Genomic DNA, 25,017 nt, shown 5'->3' with positions numbered 1-25,017 from the left:
CCCCCTAAACACCCTTTCATAGGGTTCTATCGCTGTATCTCTCATTTGTGCCCCAGCAAGCAGTTACTACACAGGTCAGAGGATTTAAAACATGAACATCCAAATTCATGACTTTTGAAAAATGTACTAAAGACACAGAATGGGTAATTTTTATAAATGCTGCCAAAAGAAAGACAAGGCTTCGGTTAAGGTGATTAAAAATACTTCCGTGGTCAGACTCTTCTCCTCCAAAGGAAAAGCTGGTCAGGACGACTAATTATCACGGAGCCCAGACACCAGCACCTGGCAACTCGGGTGTGCGGGCCAAATGTTATGGCTCTTGTTCTGGTTCCGTGGCGACGTACAGAGCCAGCCCACCACGGATAAGGAAATGCGTGAGCAGGGAAGCTGGTCTCGTGCACACCCACGCTCAGCCCACCGTGTTCCCCTCCACCCTCCACGCCAGCTCACGGAGCTCAGGAGCTGAGATTCGCTTCCTTCAAAGCCCACCCCCCCTTGTGCCCAGGCCACCTCCGCACATGTGGGCACACTGCTTCCAGGCAAAAGGTTCTTCCTCTCCATACTCCTCTGCCACCCACACCCCACGCTCCTCCTGGCGGAACAGGGAGCAGTGCTATACTTCCCACGTGGCACTGAGAGCCTCAAAGTGCTCCCTGTGGGGACGGCTGCCATAACCCCACAGAGAAATCCACCTGGCAAGCCAGACCAGCCCAGTCACCTCCCTGCTGAGGGCCTCGGGGGGATTGCCACCCCAAGAAGCCCAAATCCCGGCTTCTTTCCCTGACACGTGAGACCATCCACAGCCAAATACAGGGATTTTCTTCTTCTTTTTAGCAAAAGTTCTGAGGTGCAGTTCATGGACCACTCGGCAGGGAGTGGATTCTCAGCCCCCTTCAGGCCTGCGTGCCTCGAGAGTAGGCCAGAGGCAAACGTGAGATTCACAGAAGAGGCAACCTAAATCTCATCAAATTCACTTAAATTGACTCCCAAAGCCTGGCTTCAAGTATGTTCTTCCAGTAACACTAGAAGGAATCAACTGCACCTCTCGCATTTCCTTTCCTAGATACAACTCAAATAAATAGCGGAGAATTATCTGGAAAGCACCATCATCACTGTCGCGTTCAGATGCAAGAACAGAAACGACAGAAACAAGAGTTACCATGAATACATAAAACCAGAGCAAATAAAAACACAATGTGAGGTGTCTCCTGGGCACATAAACAGCAGTCAACTTAATAGCTTTTAATAATTTCTGATGAGTATGTTCAACACAGACATGAGAGTGAGGACCCTGTCTGCAATCTGGGGGGAAAGCGGTATTTTGCTCCAGAAGAGGACAATGCTGCTCCCACAACTGACTGAAGGATAGAGCAAATGCCAGAGGAAATGACAGCAAACAGCACAATAATAAGTGAAAAGGACAAAAGCACCAACTTCCAATTTATAAAAGGTTTGTTATTCGAAGACTCCGGAAACATGCCCGAACATATGACAAAGAAAAATATGAGGCACTTGTTGGCAGCTAACTGGTCATCGAGTGAAATAAAATTCAGAATAAATTTTACAATTACACTTCTAATTACCACCATCCAACTAGAAAGCCAGCTAGCTTTCACTCTGCATTTGTAAAGGATGATTCAGAGTAAATCCGAGAAAACTCTGAAATTACGAAAGCAACGGCAAGAAAATAATTCTATTTGTTGGAAAATGAAGTGATGTGACCATCCAAGAATATTCAATAATTCAGCTCAGGATCTGGAAAAGTCTAGAATTTGACAAACACAACAGTGTGTTAAAAAACAAAGCTAAGGAGAAAAAGCTCAGGTGAAATGCTATTACACTGTATGTTAACCAACTGAAATTTAAGTAAAAACAAACAAACAAAAAACAAAACAAGAAAAAGCTCAGGATGAGATTCCTCATTTATTTCCAACATTTATATTTGTCATTAAAGCATCACTTATCTCTTTAAAGACGAGCATCAAAATTATTTCGATTCTACTTTATATAGACGGCCCTAAAGGATGCAACCTCCTAGCATTCCATCAGAGTAAGCTCCAAAAGGCTTACTGCAATCCAAAACCCCACAGAACACTTGAGAAAGAGGAGGGGACCTGCAATGTTTCTTGAGAACGAAGTCTGTGAACTAACATTCTTCCAATGCCCTCACACTTGAGAAGGCCCCATTCCCATCCAAGGCTAATCCTTGACTGGTTTCTGGAAGAGTGACCAGATTTCTCAGGGAGCCCCTGGACCACAACCCATCCTAATAGCCCCAGGGATCAACCCCCCACTCAACAGTCTCCCCAAGGTCCATGGAGCAGCCACCACTCCCCCACCACATGACCACCACGGACTGAGCCGAGCATGAACTACTGGACTTGGTCAACGTCAGGTTAAATCTTATAAAAGCAATGACCCATCTTTCTTACTCGTTGCTCTGAACACTACAGAAATTCTCAGCATCCACTTGAGAAGTCAATGTGTCATATGCTCTGCTTGGGAAATTACAAAGCCCATATTCTGAAAACTCTTACTACTTTGACAAGCGTGGTATGAATCTAAGCACACGCACAGTGTGAATAAAAGCCCCTGTGTAACGGATACTGTTCTAAGTACAAGCTGCAGAGGGCCTTTCCTTCCACACAAACCCCATCATGTACCTTCACCTTCTGGAACCTTCTGGAGCCCATCACAAATGTCTCTTGCCACATCTGCTCCCATCTACCAGCTGCCTTTTGTCCCTACAAATCAGGTGACCCTGGACATAAAATAGTCTCTCATTTTCTCAGTGAGAGAATTTTTTATCTGTCCACTTAAAATATATCTACTTCTACGGATATAAATAAAAGCCAAGAGTCCACCCAAAACACTTCATTAATGTTAACTATGCATTCCTATTTAACATCACAGTATATAAATATTAATTTAGAAATATTTTTGCCCATGCTCACATTTCACGCAACTGTTTTATAAACTTTTTACTTGTGTCTTTGATATCATTACCTTAATTACCACCAACACCCATTTTTTTGGTCATCATTTTACAACAATCTAAAATGTTTACAAGATGGCATTTTTTATGAACGACAGTAAATTGTTTCCCAAGCCAAGGTCCCCATGTATATAGTATCAGCAGGGTTTTACTTGATGTTAGGTTCATATTCATGATCTGTCATGATCTCTGCAATGTGACCAATTATTCTATTTTAAATGATCTTAGAAAGGTTTATTATAATGATATCCAACACTTGTGTTCATGTAAGCAGGAAAATGCCAAAGATACATTAAATTTCTTTGGTCCTTTTTCATCAGTTCTGCTAGGTAACCTCCAAAATCACGGCAAACTAACATCGTGTTTTTAAGCTAATGCGTTTTAGTGGGGTTTTAACAAAAAATACTGAGAAAGAAGGTGTCATAGGGTCTCAAAAAGAAGGCTGCTTAGCCTTAGAGGCCTACCATGGGAGGCAGCCCGGGGGCGTGCAGGAACTGGGCCATTGCCTCGTGGAGATCAGGTCCAGTCTCCCTCCCTGCACATGGGGATTTCTCCACACCCGGTTGGTAAGACTTGACAGCAATTTCCACCAATTTCCACAGGCCCCAGGACTGGTGGGCCCACGTCCTTCTCACTGAGGGTCCTCTTGCATCCCCTCGCTCACTCGGGACCTCCCCATGAGCTGAGATGAACATCTTTCCACATCCACAGCACCTTCCATAGTATCTGGCCTAGAGCTGGTGCTGGCAAACATTTGTGGAATGAATCATGAATGAATAAAATGACTAAAATGCTTTCCAAAAGAAAAAAATGGCGGGGGGGACATAGCACCCAGAGGCGAAATTTGGGGAAGACAAAGTCATGAGTCCTAATTACCTGTGTGCAACATGGCATGATCGATCAGTTTCCCCACCTGACTGTGATAAAATAAGAAAAATGGAAGAAAAGAAGTAATTTTATAACAGCCAGAAGTTTTAAAAATTTAGACCCGTTTCCTATTATGAGATTGGCTTCCTCTCACTCTAAGAAGGTGAGGGGGGTTCTTAAATAAAATGATAGTGAGGATAAATGGCAGTTAATTTTTATTGTCATTTATCACCGATGGATGGATGACACCATTGTCTCCATGACAAGAACATAACCTCAGCTTACACATCCCCTCCGCACGCTCTGACCACTGACAGACCTCCATGCCTAGAACAGTGCCTGGCAAACACAGAGGGGCTCAAACATAACTCATGAATACAATTTTTTTGTGGGTGGCCATATGTTCTCACTGGCCCATGAGCATCTGTTGAAGGCTGTATAAGTAGATCCAGGAAGTCCACAAAGTACAGATGGCCAAGGGTAAGAAGGGCTCTTAACCTCCCTTTCTTCCCGCATCCTACCCCAGACTCCAGGCCCAAGGCTTTTCTCCATGCTGCAGAGGCCAGGCATTGAGGGAGTAAGAATTAGGTTTGGGCTAAAATCCAGAGATTGGACTAGGGAATGATGAACAAACCAGAAATCAAAGAGCAGTGGATTCTAGTCTTGCATGCCAGCTTGGGCTAAGGAGGTCTCTGCCTCCCTAATGGGCCGCCCCAGGTCCACACGTCCCCAGGTGTTCGGCAGGATGCCCCTAACCAACCCCCTTTCTCAGAAGCAATCCCCCATCAAGCACTGCTCTACCCTCTGCCTCACCTTTGCAAGATTCTGCATCCCCACGCTGAGTGTGCCAGGGAGGAACAGGGGGCATCCCTGGGGGCACATGTACTTGGCATAGAATCTACTGCAATGTTTGAGCTCTACCCCTTGACTATGGAATTCCTTGTGGAAACTCATTGAACAATAGAGCAAACTACTGTTTTGTTGAGACAGTAACTTGTGTTTTGTTCTCACTGACACGACACAGGAAACGGTGGTACGCTGCCCACCCCACCGTGTCAGGAAGGCAGTCCTGCAACACTGTACCCGTGGGGGCCTCAGCAACATTTGTTTCCTTTTGGGCTCCCAGGAAGTAGGTGCTGGACAACGAGAGGATGGCCCCAACTCCATTACTGTGCGGAGGCCGATCTGGGAAGAGGGTCTTCTGCACCACGACTCAATTTAACGTCTTGCCATGCTGGTGAGAGAGATACTGTGAAACAGATGTCTATGCTTCACAAAAATAAAACAGGAGATAATTATAATGAGGCAACCAGACGCCTCTGGAACCCAAGTGTGACAGAGAACATACACATACTTAGCTTACGATGGCTTCATAGATTATCTTCCTAATCGCAATGTGCAACAATCACTGGCCAACAAACAACTAATTAATTGCAACCCATGAAACACCCACGATATGGCCAGGAGATTATGGGAGGAAGGATTTAAGGATAAAGAAGTTTAAAAAAAATAGCATCCTTTAGTCATCCAATGAGGAGACAATATTAAGTAATAAGGTTTAGAAAAGATTTAGTCTCATGAAGAATACTAATATTTTAGAGGCAATACAATAAAAGAGAGAAAGTATAAGTATCTGCTAAAGCTACAATCTCATCATTCCTCTGATGACAAGAGCCAGCAGCCCAATATTGTGATCAGAAGAACATCTAGCGGGTGCCTGGGTGGCTCAGTCGTTAAGCGTCTGCCTTCAGCTCAGGTCATGATCCCAGGGTCCTGGGATCGAGCCCCACATCAGGCTTCCTGTGCAGTGGGAAGCCTGCTTCTCCCTCTCCCACTCCCCCTGCTTGTGTTCCTCTCTCGCTGTCTCTGTCTCTGTCAAATAAATAAGTAAAATCTCTCTAAAAAAAAAAGAAGAACATCTAGCAATTTTGACCATAGGTTAACGAAGTGCAGCAAAATGGTTGCCGAGAATATATTTTTCCCTCCTGTGTCACAACATAGTAAGGGACAGAAAAATAACTCCACGGTCTAAAACTTTAAAAAAGCTTCTTAAGATTTTAAGTAAAGTTTAATGGGTTTTTCTTTTTCTTCTATGTACCACAGGTATTTGTTTGGAAGATTAAGAAATCACCTTAGGAAAAACAGAAAACAGAACTCACTAATCATCTTCCATTTAGTCTTTTACATGAATAAATAGGGAAATCATTTATAATCACATCCATTATAAAGACTTCAAATTATTCCACTCTGTTTTATTATCTATCAACAGGAAGCATCCTTCCTCACCAGGACGTTCAGTTAGTGAGTTTCTTGTATGATTAACTCCTATTTTAATAGCCAAAGCGTCTCTCCAATCTGTGCAGCGAAGTCAGGAGTGCAAACCCACAGCGGCACAAGGAGGTGAGAAGGTCCTGGCACCGGGCCACACGGGAGGACGCCCCACGGAGGACTGGCGCTGTCCAGGCAGCCGGGAGGTGGCCCGGACGGTGAGGCTCCAGGTGCTTTACGTCTCCCTGAATGCCGATGGCAGGTGCATCTTCAGAGTACCTTTCCCATCTCCAATTCATGTACTCATCTGTTCCTAAGGTGCTGGCGCCCATGGCATGCCAGGCCAAGTGCTCAACTGCCAAGACACTGGATCTGAGGGAGAAGCCAAGACACCTGCTCGCCGAGGTTCGATAACATCAGAGAGCCCTTTGCAGAGGACTCTGGAGACAACAGCATGATGCACAGGATGCCAGCGCAAACCGGAACAAGCAGCTTGCACACTGAGTTTCGGAGGAGACTGGAGGGTCCCCCGGAGAGAGGAGGGGGGCACATGTTCCAGGCAGAGAGGCTTTGCAGGCAAAGATGGGAAGACAGGCCAAAGTGCAGCAGGCAAGAAACGAGCAGAACCTTCTGGGGCCACAAAAGGAAACAAGAGGGAGCAAAGGGAAAGCAAGGGAGGAGGGGAGCTGATGGGTGTTTGGGTCCAGTCGGGAGGGGACACGCATGGGGTGGAGGGGACAGGAGCCCAGGGCACATTCCAGCTCCTTCTGCTCCAGCCAGCCAGACGCTGTCACTTCTTCTCCCACTTAAGCCTCTATTTGTCCCCTCCCCTGCAAGCAGACCCAGGCAGACACCAACTCCCCAGGCCTAGAAGGGCTCTTCTGCCTGGGGTGAGAACTGATATGATACCTGGTGGGAAAGCTCCTCCTCCTCCTCGTTCCTACAACTGCTCTCCACTGGCCTGAGGTGTCAGTAGCCGCTCTGGGTCATGGAGAGGAGAGAAACTAAACAGCAAAACCCCGTGGCTTAGCCGAGGCTTGCAGTAGAAGCCAAAGGGAAGAGAGATCGGGGCACTCGTCACCCTAGCTGGGTTCAGCTGCATTCCTGGGAACAAGTGTCATGTGCACGAGAGTCGGGGGCTGGCCAAAGGGCTCATGGGGGTCGTGAGATGCTTGGACTCTGGGCTGTGGTGTGATGAGAGGATCACGCACTCACAGGCTGTTCTTGTAAACCTCAATAAACTTGATTTTAAAAAGAACCCACAGAGCCTGGGTGGCTCAGTCGGATTAAGCGTCTGCCTTCGGCTCATGTCCTGATCCCAGGGTCCTGGGATTCAGCCCCGAGTGGGGTTCCCTGCTCGGTAGGGAGTCTGCTTCTCCCTCTCCTCCCTGCTTTTGCTCTCTCCCTATCTCTGTCTCTTGCTCTCGAATAAATAAACAAAATCTTAAAAAAAAAAACTACAGGGACCCTGATTCTGCTTGTCCACAGCAGGGCAGAGCCGAAGAGACTGCTGAAAATTCTGAACTGGGACCCAGGCATTCCTCCCCAGGCTTGGATTGTGGCCGCGGGGCAGCTGTCCCTGGCAGGTAGCAACGAAAGCTAGCTCCATGTCACAGCACAGAGACCTACCACTAAAGAGACGAAAGCAGAAGACAAGGAGTGAAGTCAGGCAGGAGACAAAAACCATGCTGGTCCCTTGGGTTTGGCCCAATGTACAGAGAGCACCCGGGGCACCCCGCTCAGATCTGGGGACCACGGAGCACCAAGCAGTATGAAAAGTCATTATCTACTCCTCAAAGTAGAAGTCTCAAATGAACAAAAATGTCCCACCCTTAGGGTCCACACAAGTGCAAATCAGTGAGCAAGAACGGTCACACACACCAATCGAAAAACCACCCAGAAGGTTAATGTCAGCTGATAGTTACATAGCTATGAAACCATGATATCTCCTAATAAAAGGAAATATAAATGGATAGGTTTTTAATTCTCTGAAAATAGTATTTTTTTGCCAAAAATATAGCACCATGGGTTCAGGAACATTTCAAAAAGAGATGACATATTTAATTCATAGAGATAGCAAAAACTCACTTAACTACCTCGGGGGGTCACAAAGGGTTGAGAGTGAGCTCACAGGAGACTCGGAGGAGGTTATGAAAACAATTAGGAGCTAATGAGTAGACACTGGTAAGGCGAGAGGCAAAATTGCAGGCTGGCTGACTCTATCCTCACTCATGACAAGTAAAAAACCAAAGGTGTCATTTAAAAAATATTAAATTATTGGGTAGGAAACTTCAAATTCAAACACAGAATAAATAAAACCGATTTTTAATAGCCTGGCATTAATGACAGGCTGGTAGAGACAGACTCAGTGTCAACTGTGATACATAATTTTAAGTACCCACTTAGGGTTCCTTCCAGGAGGAATGTGCATGCTCAGCTCTGAGACCCAGCAGCCAGAGATGCCAGCAAAAAGTAAGAGGACAAGCAGAGTAACCCCAGCACCTTCAGGGGACGTGGCATCCCCCAGATCCAATGGAAAGAGGCTGCAGAGAAGAGAACCTCAGGATGGCTGGATATTAGGTAGTAATTATAATACAAAAGCAATCGTCAATCAAACCCTGGAATGGGGGGGGGCAGGGATTAGTAGAAAGTCTGTGAAGTGAGAGTGATAAATTTTCAAAAGATGAAATGCTGTCACTTTCAAGTTTTCAAAGGAAATTAACAACCCAGCTTAGCATGGTTTCTGAGCTGGGGGGAAAAGGGGAGACTGGGAATTCATCACTTCTAAACTCCTTGGAAGCGACCTGGTGGAAACAAGACTTGAGAATGCCTCCTGTATTCTAGGATACCTGAAGAGGTTATTCTCTTCTGAAGTTTAAGTGCACTGGCAATGACTTAACCCCGCTTATGCTATGTATTTGCCTGGCGAAGCCTCATTTTCCTAACCAGAGAGGTGAATGGCAGCCCAGACACTACAATAATTATCCGAAACTATAAATAAGTGGGGGGTGTGAATGAGACTATGCTCCACTGAACTTAACACAGTGCCAAAAAAAAAAAAAAAAAAAGATGAACTAGGGAAAAGATCTGAAATATCACACAGCTAGCGTGCTAATTTTGGGAGCTACAATTAGTTTAAAACACAAAGACACATCACTCTTACAGGATTGACAACTGCATTACACACTCAACGGATTTCTTTTAAAAATCCGTCTCTGTGCACACTTTGAAAAAATTACTTCTGGGAAGCAATGCAAGCAAATGATGGCATTTTGTCCTTTTCAGCCTATGCAAAGTTTCCTTTGCTGTTCACTCTCTGTTTTCAAGAGGTGACCGTTTCATTTCCAGAGAGCGGATCACAGAGCGTCAATGCAGAGAGAGGCTCAGAATCCAGTCAAACCCTTTTCTTTCTTTTACAGATGGGAACAAGCAGACTCAGTGGAGTAAAAAAGTTTCTGTCTAGAGGAACTGGGGTTCAGAGACTCAGATTCCAGACAGAAGAACAGAACAGGTACCCCGGACAAGCCAAAGCCCAGGGACCGGCAGCGGGCACGTTTTACACTTTGACGGAGGGACACGCACATGACGTAAGCATCTGACAATACGGAGGAAGCCGTATGCATCACATTTGGGCATTTCAATGTCTATGAATTACCCCTCGATTTAAAATTCCACTTTTTGATAAGGAGATCTTAAACAAAAATAAAGTAAGTACATTACATTCTCCAAATAAAAGATGAAGGTTGTCAGCTCGGGAAAAACAGCCCCAATATGCTGCTTACAATGTGCTGTCCTCGAACAAAGGAATGATGCAATGTTGAAAATAAAGGAGGAAGGAGATGCTCCATGCGAACAAACACGAGCCCACAGACGCGGGAGACTGTGGCCAATCAGAAGTCACCAAACTTTCACGCCCCAATAATACCACCTGCACACGTTTTCCAGGTGAGACCGTGAGGAAGGGACTTGCTCAGTGTCTCCTATGCCCTGATCCAGTGCTTTCCACCCTGCGGAGAAGGAGGCTTGGCAGCGAGGCAGGAGTGGGTGCAGAAGGAGTGGAAAGCCCACAGGGCAGAGTAAGGAGCAACAAGAATCCCACAAGTGAAGGGAAGCCAATGCAGGGGACAGAGTCATCTTCTCGTCAGACAGTGACTCAGGACATATCATATCCTCCACAGAAGAGGACGGACACACTTGGAAAATGATCACTCTTTTCTACAAGTATTTCACAAGCACAGCACAGCACTTGTATGCTATAACACCTCTCCAGCCGATCGGGGCAGCCTGCGTGAAAGCAGGTGCAGCCCACACATTCTCCCAAAGTGGCTGCACGGGGACAGATCATCAGGAGTCCCTGGCAGGGCACTCACTGGCCAGGCACCCCAGGAAGGGGCTCCTAATCACAGCCACAAAACTCTGAAAGAGGACGTGCCAGATTCCAGGAAAACTTTTTTCAATTAAAAACATATTTTACTTAAAAATGTAAATGAAAATAGTTATCCCATGATAAAAATAAAAGAACTAATAAAGAATATCATAAGATAAAATTTCTAAGAACTCATGTAATTTTCATATTGAGAGATCCCTGGGGGAAAAGTCCATTTCCCGCCTCCCCCCCCCCCCCATTTCTTCCCTGGGAGATCCTGTCCTTTTCTAAAAATGTAATTTTAGATTAAAAAAATAAACCCATATGTCAGTTCTCAGTGAGTCAGTCCAGGATCTCAGATATTACATCTGATGATCAGAACATATCGTGCTCCCCTTCTCAGCTCTGAGGACACAGGGTAGGACCAAGAATGACCCCAGCCCCATGCTTCCTCCTGCTGATGCAATTCTCCACTCCGGCCCCTGGATTCCTGTCTTCCAAAAAAACCAATTGACTCCTGCTACCCCCACTCTTTTCTTTTCCTTCTTCCTGTCTTGCCCATCCCCCTCCTGTCCATTCCCTGGAACATGCCTCCTCTGGACTCCCTCCCACCCCTCAGAGCTCAGAGCCAGTCTCTCTGCTTGCACCAACACTGACCTAAGGATTTCGGTCCACTTGCCACTTTCTGTAGGTCCTTGTCTTACCTGCAGTCTCTCATTTGGATGCCCCAAGATATCATGATGCACCACCTCATCTGTTACCTATTTTGGGAACCAAATACCTGGTTTCTCCTCCTGCAGAGAGAAGGCTACACCTTTATATATTCCTGATGGCCTCGGGCCAGTACGACTCCATGGCTGGCACAAGATGAGTACATAATAGACTACGAAGTCATAGAATCCAATCCATGTTATCTTTGCATACATGTTAAGAGTACAGATATATAAAAATGCAAAACCTGACAATAACATCCACAAAGATTTCACCATTTAAAGCAGATCTGGACAATGGGACGCCCAGGGGGCTCAGGAGGTTAAGCGTCTGCCTTCGGCTCAGGTCATGCTCAGGTCATGATCCCAGGGTCCTGGGATTGAGCCCCACATCAGGCTCCCTGCTGAGCATGGGAGGTGACAGTGGGCTGACGGTGAATGATCTTCTCCCTCTGCCCCTCCCCACAGCTCATGCTCTTTCTCCTCTCTAATAAATAAATCTTTAAAAATAAATAATATAAAGCAGACCTAGGCAAGCACTTAAGGCTCCTTTCTTGGTAAGAACTTAATAAAACATCAGCCAAACTGACTGCACAAATGTCTAAGTGACTACTTTCTTTTTCAAGAAGAGTCCTTCTGGCCACTCCCACAGAAGCATCAGGTCCCTACCCACTGTGAACACATCAGCTTCAGGCACCTGCCTGCCTCCAGAAGGCCAGGAGCAAAGTGCCAGAGTCATTGCCGAAGTTCTACGCACCAAGAGAAACAAGCAGGAGAAATACCAATGTGGAAATGCCACCAGGAAGAGCAAACAAAGGAGCAGGCCTTTTAAGAAGGTAAGGCAGGTGGCTAGTGGGCAAAGGGGAAGCAGAGACCAGCCTAGAGATGAGCCCCGGCGATATGTGGAGCAGACCCAAGAAGCAGGTGCATCCCCAGGGCAGGAAGAGGACGAGGAAGAATGGAAAGGCCCCTGGAGGACTAGAGCGGTAAGGAGAACCAAGGAGGTTTCAGAATGACAGTCTGCACCCCCGGCAGACCCCCCAAGAACTGCAGAGTTCCATCAGAAGGGACTCCGCCTTTGGTTTTGAAATCCAAGGTTTCCGCTGAGGTTGACACCATGACCCCTGTTCTCTGGTTCCTTGTTTTTCCTTAATGCATCTTTACAGATCATTCTGGTTGAGCTTTTTGATGTCACTGGATGTCAGGTAGCTCTCAATTTAATCCATTTCACTGGATGTTGATGTGACCCAATCACCACGCTTCCCTGTGTCAGTAAGAAGGTATTACCTAGAGGGATGGGTTAGCCTGGTGATGGGTATTAAGGAGGGCATGTACTGCATGGAGCACTGGGTGTTATACGCAAACAATGAATCATGGAACACTACACCAAAACCAAAGATGTAATGTATGGTGATTGACATAATAAAAAAAAATTTTTTAAAGGTATTACCTATTCACATGGGAAGATATTCATACACAAGGTGTGGGGACACAAAGTAGAGAACAACACTTGCCCTGTATTTATCATTGGCTATGTTAAAACACATCTATAATCCACAGAGGAATAGACAGAATTCAGAAATGATCATGACCAAAGGGCTGACGGTGAATGATCTGAGTGGTAGATTCATGTGTGTTATTTTACTGTACTTGATTCTTTTTTGTTCCCTGTCTCCAAGAAGCAATCAAAATAAAGAAATGAAAATTTCATTTAAAAAACAGTGGCAAAGTTTTGATAGTGAACCACAAAGAACATGCAGCACCCACCTCAGCTTGCTGTCACACAGGGCTGCCCACCGCTCTGGCTGCAGCAGGAAGGTGGGACCATCCCTGACACTCGCACACTAGAGACCCCCAGAGGGGGGAATGTATCGTATCACCTGGAGCAAACCTAGGTACTGCTGAACCAGCGGTTTGTCGTCATGCCCACTATATGCACCTGGAAAAATATGGCAGCAGAAGGGAGAAGGGACCAACTGGTAGACCTTGTAAATCAACAAGGTCACTTCCAGGGATAACAGATCCACAAAGCTACTCCTCTGAAGGATGCACTGATGGGAACATGTGAACAGAGCTGTGACCTACCAAGGAACTATCAGAAGAAGACTGGCCTGACAAATGGCAGTTGCAGTAGTATTTTCTTCTATTTTAATATAAAATGAATCATTTAAAAGAAAAACAACAAAAGGACTTAGCAGACACCTAATTTCTCAGACATAACAACTTTGCATTTAACCTTGAGTGGTGACCACACAAAATGTGTAATGTCACAATAATACGAAATGGTATGAAAATATCATTTTCAAAATTTAATTACACATTTGTTATGTTTCACCTAATCAGACAATGAGGACTGTTGTTCTTCCTTAATCATTAAACTAGAGAAGAGAATTTATGCTAAAAAATAAAAAATACTGTCTCTAAGAATCAATCACTGTATCTAAAGGTTACACAGGCAAGAATAAAACCTGCTTTGTTTTAATAAGATACACCTTTTATAGCTTTTTTTCCCCTTTACCTCTTTCCTAATTCAATGTACCATATTGAATGCATAGGATTTCCCGAGGGAAAAATAATTCTGCTTGAATTATAAAAGTGTCACATTCACAGTTCACAGAGAATAATGCTCAGCTTCTTATCAAAATTATACTGCCTAGCACAGGATTCTAAATAAAGCCAGTGTAATGTACAAACTTATTATCTGACTCAGGATGTCACGGGAAAGCAGTGGGCTGAGGGATGGAAAACCCTCCCTCCCAGGACCATTCCGCTCCTGTGTAAATTACTAAAACAGCTCTGGATGTGACTTTCCCACCACCCCCCCAGCTCACCGATTCCCCAGTGTTAACTACTTGAATGCTTTTAAAATTTGACTTCACATAAAGTCCATGATTTCATCGATACATATACAAAAATAATTTATTCCACCATAAAGTTCTCCACAATAGTTTGAATGGGATTTTTAATTATTTACTATAATGGAGCTGGTGATTTTCTAAGCACACGTAGCACACTCCTTTTTCACACTTACTTATGCGACAGCACCATCCAACATGTTTCTCGATAAATTTCTTCCTGGGCATATTTAAGGTCTGGTCTCTTCTTGGGCCTCAGTTTGGGCTACTTGGCATGGCGGCGGGAACACCAATCCTACATGAAGGCATTAAATGCTCTTTCCATCAGCCAGTGGACAGGTCCAGAGAAGAGCTGCAGGGCCCATTTCACAATGTCACAAATTTGCACTGGCTTCAGCTACATTTACAAACATCTCACGGGCCCTCCTCCTTCCCGCTGGCCCTTCCAGCTCTCTCCCCACGCTCTGTGCATCACGAAGCTATTTTTCTTGTCACCTTCCTTGAGTCTGTTCCTGCCAGAAATGGTTACTCCTTTACATCAAGAAGGTTGACGAAGGTTTGTCCTGAGGGTTGTTAGGGACCTAAAGAGAGAGACGGGCCCTCCGTGTCCTCTCGCATTATAAACAATAAGAAAATACAAGTCTCTGACCACTGGTGGCCATTTTCCCCTCGAACAGACAACTGAGCAAAGGGAGGAGATCTTCTAACCCCTGGTCACAGTTGTGCCTGTCTAATGCCTTGGACGCCCCAGCTCCATGAATCAATTATTCTCCTTCCTTCTGTACCTAATTTGAGTGGGGTGTCGGCGATCAGATTACTGCAGCTTTCCAGTAAGACCTGAAATCAAGTAGTCCGGGGCTCTGCCACTGTTCTCATTCCACATCGGGCTGATTATTCCGTGTCCTCAGACTCTCCACACAAACTTCAGAATCAATGTGTCAACATCCACAAAGATATTTGTTCAGATTCTGACTTAGATGACAATGAATGTATAGATCAGGTTGGGAAGAACTGACATCTTAACAACGTTGAGTCCTTTTATCCATACACTGGAGTATCTCCCCATCTATCTCTTGTTTGAGGTTTATAAAATTTGCAATCAAAAGAGGCCTCACTCCACAGAAACTCAAAATATAAAAATGAATCTACAAGACTTACAGCAAATGCATTTATAAATACCATTCTGCAAGTGAGTTGCACATGAGCCTTTGGAGATCCTGCATCTTCAGTTCACTTGAGAAGGTCTTGTTTTAGATTGGTCAGGAGGTTTTTTAGACCATTTTAAACCCCCTCGTCCTTCTTAGAAATAAAGCTCTGTGAAGAGGCTTCATGGGGCGGCTGCAATTTGAAAATTCCCAGAGAAGAGCCGGTGGACATGGGATGTAAGTGTTTCCATCAACAACTCAGCTACTAAAATGCAGACTTGTTACATGATTATGCTTTCTGCCCATCCCTTGAGAAAGCTCTTCCATTATTACTTCTAATGGACAGCATGGCGGCACTGGGAGGATCAGAGAGATGGTGTGCATCCAAAGGCTTTGACAAGTAACAGTGCCACACAAATACAAGAGATTAGGATTATTTCACGCTCCACAATCCGGCTGGACAAAAGCAGCAGATAAATTCCCTCCAAACCATATGGGAGTCTGAGCTTAGTGTCTCCATCCACTGTGTTATGTAAACAAGCATCCAGTAGCGAGAAGCTCTGTATCTGCACAAACACCAATAGCCAATCGGCTAGCAGCACCACGAAGCAGACACCGGATGATGGATGGGAACAGGACGCTGTCCAGAGAGAAAAGAAAATGAGCACCTAGTCCTAAACACAGCAGTGCACTCAAGAAATGGCAGGTGGACACACGTGAAGAAGATACCCAGAATGTGCCACAGGAAGTAAATGAAGACATATCAGCACACAACGGTCTCATGGAGCCAGGTTTCCCATGACAGAGTGAGCAGAGTAACTAACACAGCAACTCCCAGAAAGAGGTTTCCAGCGGGGTCTCGGAGTAAGCCCAAGCTCCAGGTCTATACGCTCTACAACCTTCCCTTGCTCCTACAGATGTCTCCAACACACACATGCTTACGCCAAAGATTTAGCAGGCGATTATGACACCTCCCTTGGTCTTCCTCACCTCCCACATCAGATCTACCACCAACGGCCTGCAAATTATACCGCAGGTCTCCATCTCCTTCTCGAACCTCATCACCAGTACGGCAGACCACCGGTTCTCGTCCAGGGGCAATGTTGCCCTGCAAAGACATTGGCAGGACACAGGTAGGAACATGGGGGTGATCAGCACGAAGGAAACCTGCCACAGAATTTTTTAAAAAGATAAATGCCAACAACTACTTATCAATGAAATCGTTCATCATAGAGTTAAAATGCTAAAAGCAATCTCCTAGTATTCAATAATGGAAAAATTAACATGATGAAAAATCACTTGATTAAGTAAATGAATGCACATCAATTCAGGTGCATGTTCTGAACTGGCATTGAGCCACCACAATCATTATTATGACTGCTCATTAATATGGAAAGATGCTTGCCAGATAGTGGCAAAGAAGCAGGAAACCAAATGGCCATCTATGTCGGAACTGGAAAAATACCCATGCCCATGTGCCACAACTGGTGGAAAACCAACACAAATGGCTGGCTGGCTGAAGGAGAGTGGGGCAGAAACCACTTTCATTCCTGCTACTATTACAATGAGCCCTGTGCTCCCAAAGGGGGTGGGGAGGGTCTCAAGGAGGCAAGTGTATCCAGACGGGCAGCTTCAGATAATGTCTTGCCCTGCGGGTGGCATCTCAAGCATCCTATGGGAGCAGCTGAGAAGATTATGCACTGGGGCCAGAAGAGATCCCAGGAATCCAAAGCGAGGAAAATGCTCTCCCGACTATCAGTCTGGCAGAGGCCGGAAGCGTGGTGTCTGATGTGTTCAAATCCCTCGGCCAGACTGTGGATCTCTCTGCAGAGTCTGGAAGCCACAGGCCAGAAAGCAGGATGAGGAAATTGGAAGCATTTTGAGCTGAAGGTTTACTAAGAGCCACTCATAAAATATTTTCTTCACCTTTCCGTGGTTTTGCTTTAGCTGCTGCTTCTTTTTTGACATGAGTCATGACTTGACCTGCAAGTGTCTCTTCATCTGTTATAGTTAGAGAGAACTTGCACAGTCAGAACAATCCAGAACATCACACAGATGAGAGCTGGAAGCCCAGGTGAAGCCAGCCCTGCAGGGAAATCTGCCCAAGCCTGGGCTCCCATGCCCCGCCCCTCCTGCTGGTGTTCACACAGCTGCCAGAATGTTCTCTACACTAGGTCAGCCCTGGCCACTTCCAATTCCAGGTGTCGCCAAGGGAGCAACACCCGCAGAATTAACTGGGCTGATTTCCTGATTAGATAGGAAAAATCTTGGGCCCCCTCTCTAGAACTACTGAGTGAGAATCTGCATTTTAACAAGACCTCCAGGTGATTTGTGTGCAGACACTGAGGTCTGGGCTCCCGGCACTGGGCACTGCCCCTCCAGCCCTTCCTCAACCACTGCCTGGAAGGGCTCAACTCAACTTCTACCGTAGGTTGAATTGTGTCCCAGGAAAAGATCTGTTCAAATCCTAACCCCTAATACCTGTGAGAGTGACCTTATTTAGAAAGAGTCTCTGCAGACAGATTCAAGTTAACACAAGGTCATAGTAGAATAGGGTAGGCCTTAAATTCAGTATGACTAGCGTCCCAAGAAGAAGAGAGACCCAAAAACTCAGACACACAGGAGAACACGGTGTGAAGGGAGAGACAGAGATGGGGAGGAAGTGTCTACAAGTCAAGGACCGTCAGCATCCCCAAGGAGCTAGGAGAAAGGCACACAACAGACACTTAGAGCACTGTTATATCTGAATGCTTATGTCCCCCGCCACCCCACCCCAAGTTCATATGTCGAAACTGTACACCCCAATGTGATTTTATCAGGCGCTGGGACCTTCGGGAGGTGGTTAGGGTCAGAGGCGGTCATGAGGGTGGGGCCCATGACAGGATTAGTGCCCTAATAAGGGTCACAAAAGAGCCTGCTTCCTGACCCTGCTCTCCACCACTGGAGGGAAAACCAGTCTATGATATTGTGTGGTAGTAGCCCAAATTGACAAAGACAAGCACTCAGAAGGAATAGGAGAGAATAAATTTGTCTTAAGAGGCCACGTCTATGGTATTTCGGGACAGCAGTCCCAGGAGACGGACACCACCTCCAGGCCTGGCTTGTCCCCACAGCTCCTGAGTCCAGGCCCTCCCTCTCCTCTCTGTGCCAGTAGGAGAACTCTCCGGAAAGCCTGGCCTGCTGCTGATTCTCAATCAAGTGTAACCCTTACCTTCGTGCTGGCTTCTTCTGAGCTGCCAACCCTCAGCAGCCGGATGTTCTGGTTCAACAGGACTTCCCCCAAAGCAGACAGCATGACCTGGAAGGTCACCATCCAAACCACCCCCTTCCTCTGTCCTCGTGGGTGATGAGAGACGGGCAAGCAAAGCCCTGACTCACATCTCTGCTACTCTTGGGTTAATCAACACAATCAGTAGCCATCCCCAACCTCAGAAAAAGAATGAAGAAATGTTTCATTGTTTGCTGTTAGCGCACCTTCCTGGCTCAGATGCTACCCGTTTCTTTAAGCTGCATCTGGCCCCTCATCTCCTCGGCTGGTTCCCTCAGGACCCAGAATCATCTGAGCGGAAGGAGCTGGACGGCAAAGCTCTCACCTCCTTGCCTGACACGGCCACTAAGCCCGTACCAACAGACGCCACGGATGCAGGTGGCTCCTGAGGACAGACGGGCTCTGCAACCTCCGGACATGGCCCCTGAGAGGCTGGGTCCCCCGAGGCGGGCAGGGCAGCACCACCACGGGGAGAAGCAGGACTCGAGCGAAAGCCAGGAACAGGCAGCGCCATCGAACACAGCAGTGCAGACGAGGGGCGCACAGATTCATAATCCGGGGCGCGTCCTCACAGCTCTGGTGAGCACTTTCACGGGAGTCAGAGCATTTGGAACTCTGGCTGCCTCCCTGCAAACCGGGTGGAACCAGCCAGGGCTGTGCCCCCCCGACAGGGCCAGCCAGCGAGGCTCACTAAAGCTCTGTTTGTGGAGACAAAAACCAGAAACAATCCAAGCTCCCAAACACAGAAAACTGGCTCAAGCAGTGATGACATAACCAGGAGGTCATATGCAACCTCAAGAAATATGTTCTTGAAAGATACTACAGGACACAGGGAAATAGGTATGGGGAAAAAAAAAATCAGAGCTGTAAAAGCCCATGTATATACATGTACCTATAGGACAGTATGCATGTATGTACATGTCCTACATACCACATATCCCCATAGATATCTGATGACACTAAGGAGAAAAAGCACGCCATTTAAAAAGACAAACACGCTAACAGGGTAATTAATTCATAGGAGATGAATGATAAATGAGTCTTCTTTTTCTTAATCAACATTTGGCATTTTCCACTTTTCTAACAAGATCACAATTACATTTAAAACTGAGGACAAGGACACAGTAAACGTTGCTTTGTTTAAGAGAACCGGTAAGTTACATCCTTACGAAATCTCGCCGTCTCACAAACAGCACTAGAAGTGGACAACAGGAGGGCTCAGGGGCGGAGTAGGGAGCACCAATTTCTGTAAATGAGCCCTGGAAGGTCAGGAGTTCCCTGTGAACCTCATGTCCTCATCTGCAAGGAGATCCAATGACTTCTGATCCTTATTTGTCATCATCCCTAATACACCAAGACAGCTTTTCCTGAGGACACGAAATTTTAAACTCCCAATTTATGATAGGCAGTGTGGACCCCAGATGCTAGCTTAGAAATGGACAAAAAGCAACAAAATCTTCTGATAAGGAAGAATTTTAGACAAGCTGTATGGCAAGTGAGTGCTGTTCAAGTCAGGATACGGTTTTTAAGGAAATGAACAGTACTTCTCAGAGGACAAAACTCACCCAAAACGCCATTTACCATAATCGCCACACCACAATCACCGTACAATCTACTTCCAACACAGACCCTTCCAGAGAAGTCCAGACAGATCGGCACCACGAACGGTAAGAAGAAAGCCAGCACCCAGGGGCAGCCCCAGGAAGGAAGACAAAGCCTCCCACATCTGTGCACCAACCTCAGCTTGGGGACCTCAAATTCAATTACTCTTCACCCCCGTCCAATCCACTCACAGAGAGGGAAAGTCACCGAGCCACAGGGGCCCGCGACTTTGTAAGACAATGGGAGACACACAGAAAATGAGCCATGTTCTCATACTAAACTGAACGGGAGAAACAGCAGAAGAACCCTGAAGAATGATAAAGAGCAGTGTTTTTAAATGTGGGGTGAGATACACTAGCCGTTCAGGAAAAAAATTTAGTGCCTCTCAACCCCCAATTTGGTTTTTTGTTTTTGTTTTTGTGAAATACATTAGTTCAGAATAGACTAAAGGATACTAGAGTAGAAGATGCCAGAGGGTATCACATGGAATAAAGGTAAGAATGTTTTCATGAAACATCTTTCAGCTTTATACACACATACACATACACACACACACACACACACACACCACACCACACCCCAAGAATCTATTTCTTACTGTGGATCATGGTCAAAGTTTCCCTCTACCGAAAGTTCTTAAATTCTCCCTAGACACACCAACAGACTATGCCTAGGAGGCAGGGTGGTCACTTCTAGGATCACTCCATAGAGCTAATATTCCAATATTTTGTAATTCAGTGAAAACAGCAATGCCTATGTTAACTCTGATTGTAAAGCCCCAACCACCCCAAATCTAGCCCTGCAATCCACGAGTGGTCAAGAAAGAGAACCACCTGCTGCCAACACAGTGGGACCATGACCAAGATCTGGTCCTCCTAGAAGCCTTTGTGACCAGCCCCATTAAACTCCCTTTACTCCCCTTCAAACACACCCAATTGGGAGGCATCTGGTCAAAGTTGTTGTTTTTGTTTGTTTTTGTTTTGTTTTTGTAGAAGGGAAGAGGCAGAGGGAGAGGAAGGAGAATCTAAAGCAGGCTCCACACCCAGCATGAAACCTGACATGGGGCTCAATCTCACAACCCTGAGATCATGACCTAAGCCGAAATCAAAGGTCAGACACTCAACCGACTGAGCCACCCAGGCGCCCCTGGTCAAAGTATTTTTAATTGCTTTACGCATGAACATACCATATGTCCACTCCATGGAAAGGTCCACCAGAAATGGTGTTTATGCTTTTACAGCCCCAAAGCATCAAAGAGCTGTTGTCCACCAATGTGGACGACAGGTATGGGCCCTGTTTCTGAATACTGTCAGATGGCTGGTGCTTAGCAGCATTCTCCAAGGGAGTTGAATAGAAAATAACGTGGCTCTGGAACCAGGCAAACTGGGCTGAAATCATCATTGTGCCCCCATGCTAGCCATGTGGACTTAGTCAACTTAATTACTATCTCTGGTTGTCTGCATCTGAAAGCAAGGAGAGTACCTAACAGTTTTATCATAAGGATTAAATAAGCTGATACATGTAAAGCACCTAGGACGGTGATCAATGCATATCAGCTGTTGCTATTCTAGCACGTGGGGCTCACGATTCTATCAACCACTGGAATTAATTCAGGAAGGCTTCCCAACCCCCAGATGTTGTGTTCTCTAGAGGAGGCATTCTACTTAAGTCTCTAAAAATTGGGTTGGCTATGAAGATTTCTGAAATGCAGAAACCGGAATCTGACCCATCTCTCCAGGCAGCTGGAAAACATCACAGCTTTCTGAGAAAAAGAAGACCACCAGCAGATGTGAGTTTTAGGGAAACACGGAAATACAGTCAGGAAATAAGAAAGGGCAGGTACAGCACTGAGGGTGGAGAGAGTAGAGTTAAGAAACTTTCTGCACAATTTTATCAAGAAGAACTGAGGACATGAGCAAACACGGATGTGTGGTATCACAGCCAAGGAGAACAAAGGGAAGAGAATGGCCACATCTGACTTTGGAGAGGCCACGTCTGAGTGCCACTGGGTCATACGTGGGGGAGAGGTGGACCATGATCACATAGAGGAGAGCAGAGAAGAGAACCAGGGGGCGCTGACCGTGGTACAAGGACCCTCTCATAGGATGGGAAGGAGAGAGGAAAGCCTGATGGCAGAGAAGGATCCCACAAGCTGAGTGTTGAGAAAGTCTGGGCATGACTGTAGACCAAGTGAAAGAGCAATCTGATATGCAGACAGAAGATCCTAGACTGACAGGATGGGTAAAGGATTGATCAGAATCCTAGAGGCAGGGGTGGGTGGGAGAGACACTGCACAGGTGGAAGGTTACTCTCAGGTGGTAGGATGGGAAGTGAGAAAGGAAAGGTGATGGCAGACAGATCCTAAAGGATCTTTTCAGCACAGCAGACAGACTAGCATCATTTGCTAAAGGTGGTGGCAGGGGGGTTGGTGATAAGCCTCAAGCTTGAGAGGTTGCCAGAAATCGCTGGTAAGGTAAATTCACTAAGGAATTTAAAGATTAAAAAAATATATATTTTTGAGCAAAATTGTACAGTTGCTATGGAAAAGAATATGGTAATTCCTCAAAAAATTAAACATGGCATTACCATATGACCCAGAGCACTTCCACATCTGATACACACCCAAAACAAGTGAACGCAGAGACCTGAACAGTTTCACAGCATTATTCACAATGGCCAAAAGGTGTAAACAACCCTAGTGTGTCCGTCAGTGGATGCATAAATAAACAAAATGTGATCTACACATCAATGGAATACAATTCTGCCTCGGAGAGGAATGAGATTCTGGCATCTGCTACACTCTGGGAGAGTCCTGAAGATATTATACCAGTGAAATAAGCCGGTCACAAAGAGACAAATGCTGTATGATTCCACTTACATGAAGAACCTTGAATAGGAACATTTCCAGAGACAGAAAATAGGCTGGTGGGTGCCAGGGGCTGGGGGAGGGAAAGAACAGGGAGTCCCTCTTTAATGAGGACAGGGTTTCTGTTTGGGGAGATGAAGAAAGTTCTAGAGATGGATGGCGGTGATGGCCGCACAACAGTGTGAATGCCACAGAACCGGACCCTTGAAAACGGTGAAGATGGTACCTATTATGTGAATCACCATAATAAAATTGTTTAAAGGATCTGGCAGGAGTCCTGAGATGGGGGCATTCACTGAGGGACAGTAAAAAGCAGCACAAAGGGGAGGCTGTCTCCAGACAAACACGGATGCCGCAGAGAAGGGGCAGAAGTGCCCCAGGCAGAGAAGGGAGACATAGGATAGGCCACACAGCCCCACAGTTTCTTCTCCCACCTCACAAAAACATACCATGTAGTCTCCCCTTTGTGTGTGTGCTCACTTACATTCAACAACCCAGGAAGAATGTGTGGTACTGAGTCAAATGGAAAGCAGCACCGCTGACGACCTTGACGCCATGTTCTCCTGCAGCTAATTATTGCCCCCAACTCCTCTTGCCTCGGTCTCCCTTGAGCCTAAAATGCCGGGGCTGACCCTGCTGCCAGGCGGATGCAGGGAGCAGCTGCAGCTCTGGGCAGGGGACTGCAGGGTGCAGGCTCCGGGGACAGAACAGCCACGGCCCACCCCCACCCACCAATCCATCAGCTCACCCCACATAATCAAAACGGCCACCAAGGGCCACCCTTTGGGAAACGACATGTAACCCCTACGAAATGCCACAGTCTTTTTCCTATGTCATATTTTTCATCTTTTCTCTATAGAAGATAATTCACAACTGTTACTTCCACTTCCGCAGAGCAAAACCTGAAGCGTGAGAACAACATAAAAACCGGGGTCCTGGGGTGGGAGTCTTTGAACCCCACCTGTACAAAGAGCATCTATGGTGCAAAAACGAACTACAGAATTAGCAGCAAGGGAGGCAACGTTTGAAACAAAACTCCGTCGCCGGCCGGTCTTGCAGACGTAAAGTTGTCATCCACGCGTGAACATCCCTGAATGCACTCCCGTCTCACAAGAAAACAACCACTGAAGGGAGGTCTTGCAAGACTCCAGTCACTAAATAATTTGACACAGAGGGAGGTGGGCAGACAAAAGTCAAGCCCAATCAAATTTAATAATGTAAGAATATATTTAGAAATCTAAAATTACTTCTGGGCTCAAACTTCCTGTAATTTTTATCTATTCTTACATCCGCCGCGCCTGTTTTTCTGAAATGCCACAGGATGTCGTAGTAAATGTCCTGAACACGTTGCTAATTTTAACCCTGGAGCAATAAGGAAGCTTGAGGCGATATCAAGTCGTGAAAATAGTTAACCTAAAACTTCAATATACGTACCACCTCGCTTTCTCTACAGATCATCAGTTTTTTTACAAGAAACTCAAATAAAGATCAAGCAATTCCACGGAGGAATCCAGCAGCTCTGCAAGACAGCTACACCACCTCTGAAAGCAAAGGGTCAGTGTGGCTCCACCCATGCTGAGTTATGACGGTGGCCCTGGACACAGCAACCATGACACACCTGACGCACGTATGTCTTTGTTCCAGACGGAATGGGAACCTTTCAACCTGGGAAATCAGTTTCCAAAATGTTTTCAAGACAACAGCCATAACAATGTCTTCTGAAATTACACATTAAAAGAGCATTAAGGGAGGAGAGCGAAAGCAAAGGCAGCTACAATGAACAGTTGCGTGAAAGCCGCAAGTTAATCACTCAGAAGATTCTTGTTCTCTGAAGGACTCAGCTTGGCAGCCCCCTGCAAACCACACCTCCGTCTGCAGTCAGTCAGCCCCATGGAAACTGCCAGAATGGGGAAGCTGGAGAGCATGCAGGCCCTGGGCTGCTCCAGGGGCCCGCCCCGTGCTCCGCCTCCCGGCACCTCCACACTGCAGCCCCAAGGACCTCACGTGGGGTGAAGGCATCTTTCTTCCAAAGGGCAACAGGGCGAGAACAAGTAATCCAAGGTGGTGAAAACAGT

General features: G+C 46.2%; 1 protein-coding gene across 6 annotated transcripts in view; it reads right to left on the bottom strand.

Annotated features, from left to right (window-relative positions):
- Positions 1 to 25,017, bottom strand: part of DOCK1 (dedicator of cytokinesis 1) — a 489,580-nt gene that overhangs the window by 336,272 nt on the left and 128,291 nt on the right. The window lies entirely within an intron of this gene.

The sequence above is a fragment of the Mirounga angustirostris genome, unplaced genomic scaffold (assembly GCF_029215605.1).
Source record: "Mirounga angustirostris isolate CCGP_5_RB_7025 unplaced genomic scaffold, mMirAng1.0.hap1 SCAF_6, whole genome shotgun sequence".
Classification (NCBI taxonomy): domain Eukaryota; kingdom Metazoa; phylum Chordata; class Mammalia; order Carnivora; family Phocidae; genus Mirounga; species Mirounga angustirostris.
Note: the sequence above shows the minus strand (reverse complement) of the source record. Positions and strands in the feature narration are given on the sequence as shown.